Genomic DNA, 2,738 nt, shown 5'->3' with positions numbered 1-2,738 from the left:
GTTTCTAATTTAGGAGATAAATTAGGAAACTTATGATTGAAGACCTTACTTGTAGCAGAAGAAATCTACGGATCTGTAACAGCCAGAGTGCTGCGATTTGTAAGCCCAAGTCCAACTGGGATTAGGTTATAAATATAAACCTTTGTAACCTAATTTTGTGTGCTACAGCCCGAGCTTTAAAGATGTAGTTTCTAGGGTTAGCCATGTAGGTGAACCACCCGGAGTGTGGGATGGTAACTGATTTATTAGTTATTTTATTTTTAAGGAGACCGACTTTGTTAACCCTTTTTTACCTCATTCTTTCGTGCATATAATGTTCCAATATTCCACACACTTTAAAATTGTGTAAACCATTTTATTGTTGATATTTGAGATGTCATTGTTCTTTTTATTTTGGATGTCATTGTCCTTTTTATACAAAATAATCTACTATCTACCCATTAATAAAATGTTGCCCAAAATTACTTCTTTAACCTTCCCCCCCAAATTATTTATACTGCACAAAGGTCATCTAGGTAATTAGCAAAAGAAATAATCAAATATGCCAATTGTACTGATCTGATTGGTCCAATTTTGTTTTTCCCTCTTTCCCTCATTTCAAAATCGTTCTCTCCCTCTTCTCTCTACTCTCTTTTTCTTGAAACCCTAGATCTTCCGCCGATTCACCTCTCATCTCCTCTTCTCTCTACTATCTTTTTCTTGAAACCCTAGATCTTCCGCCGATTTACCTCTCACCTCCAAGCCGGAACGCTCACCCCACCGCACAACTTCACCACTAAAATGCATCGATACCTTTTTCAAACTCGTGACTGCCACCGAATCTGCAACGATCTACAACAATCACCTCGCCAAACATCTGAATTTAATAGGTAGTTCCCTATCCTTTGCTTTTTTTCTTGATTCGTTATGGTTTCAGTTTTAATTTCAAAATTAAAAGGAAAATTTGAGCGATTGGTTTGGTTATTGTTGCTGGTTATTGTTTGTCTCACGAGAAAGATTTGATTATGTGTTTTTTTGTTTGAAAAAGTGAAAAGCAAAAACTCATCGCACGTGTCTTCCTAGACAAAGCCATCATAAATCAATGATTTTTCAAAAGCTCAACTCTGCTGAAGGAATGACATGTATGTATTTCAACCAAGATAGTGTTTCTTGGAAAGCTTTATTATGTTTTTCATTGTTGGACTGAACTTAATCTCAATGAGAAGGTATAAATCATATGATTTTCTTTAGATGAAGTGTTGAATACTCACGTGTCTTTTATTCATTCTTCCATTTTCTTCTTTTGTTCAACAAACTTTACCTGTTATTATTGTGAATCTGACGTGATTCATGGGGTTAACAAGATGGTGATGAAACTTGTGAGCTTTGCTCACAACCTTGACCTAATGACTTCAAATGAGCTTTGTTCATGATTCTCTTGGAATCTATGTGAGAAATTCTGTTATTGATTTATTGAATCATTAAAATTGAGTTAGACTTAGATCTATCCTTCCCCCTTCATCACTTAGAAGGAATCGATCCTTCGCTCTTCATAACCGAGAATGAATAGATCCTTCCTATCTATTTTGGACATGTATGATATTTCTTAACCTATGAACTCATATACTTACATTATGATTTTATAAAAATACTATACATTATGATTTATGATAATCCTAGGTAACTAACATACCATCTTTGAGTTTGTTTGATAGTCAAGTTTTGGTTATATTTTGGACTGTACTTAATGCAGGTCTAAGATTTGACAAAGCTACTTGGCCTTCTTTATCAGCCGATGCAAAAATGATTTTTTCTGTAAAAAGGCTGCTGAATAGAGATTTTCGTAAAAGATTAACTGCATCTTAGGCTCTTAGTTTGTGTTCACTTTTCTGTTGATTGTCGTGGTATTGAAATTTTTCATCTTATAATTCGATGAACTTTCTAGATTATAACTTGATTTTATGCTTAGGTCATCCATGGAATACATTACAATAATGCATATGCAATATCAGTCCCAAAAAATAGCCTCAATATAAATGTTAGAAAACTAACCAAAGATATCACTAGCACAGGTACTGAGACACGCATACTACGATACTGCTTTCGGTGTTTCCTAACAAATTCTAGCTCTTTTTTAAGAACACCAAATTCTTGAATGTTCCATAAATCAAAGGCATGCCACTGGAAGTGATCATTGAGTTCTTCTCCATTGGAGCAAAACAGGCTGAGGCAGCCAATCATAACTGACTGAAGGGTATGATAAATTAGGAGTTTTGGCTGTACCTTTCAATTATTTTCAATCTACAGTTTTGTTTAATTTTTTTTTTACCTTTTCAGTTATTTCTGTGGGCTGAGATAAAGAAACTTGAAATTTGTTTCTGTAAAAATGCAAAGTTATTTCACGAATTCTTTTCTTTTCTGTGGGCTGAGTTGCAGAACATTAGCACTTCATCATGTTGTTGACAGCATCACCTACTACTGCTCCACCAGCCGAAGTTGCAAAACAAACCCAGTGAGTAACATAATTTATGTGTTTCTACGATCTTTAGGCCAATCTCTGTATGAATTTTTATATGAATATCTTTTGTGCTGACCATCAAAGAAATCCCAGAAGGCTATGGCAGCTTCAATTTGCATTTCATAATAGTTGGGATGGCATCCTCAGTAACTGTTCTAAAGTAGTTTTGACAAGTCATTTTGTTGGTTTAAGACATTGTTTAGTTTTCATTTATTAGGTGTATGAATTTATAATAGTCCCT

At 34.4% G+C, this 2,738-nt stretch overlaps 1 long non-coding RNA gene across 1 annotated transcript; it reads left to right on the top strand.

Moving 5' to 3' along the window:
* Positions 1-711: 711 nt before the first annotated feature.
* LOC131606651 (uncharacterized) lies at positions 712-2,226 on the top strand. The gene is made up of 3 exons (XR_009284937.1): positions 712-869; positions 1,028-1,121; positions 1,733-2,226. It is a non-coding gene; the product is annotated as an uncharacterized LOC131606651 (long non-coding RNA).
* The last annotated feature ends 512 nt before the right edge of the window (positions 2,227-2,738 follow it).

The sequence above is a fragment of the Vicia villosa genome, linkage group LG5 (assembly GCF_029867415.1).
Source record: "Vicia villosa cultivar HV-30 ecotype Madison, WI linkage group LG5, Vvil1.0, whole genome shotgun sequence".
Taxonomy (NCBI): Eukaryota; Viridiplantae; Streptophyta; class Magnoliopsida; order Fabales; family Fabaceae; genus Vicia; species Vicia villosa.
The sequence above is the reverse complement of the archived record's forward strand: the minus strand, read 5'-3'. Positions and strand labels throughout refer to the sequence as shown.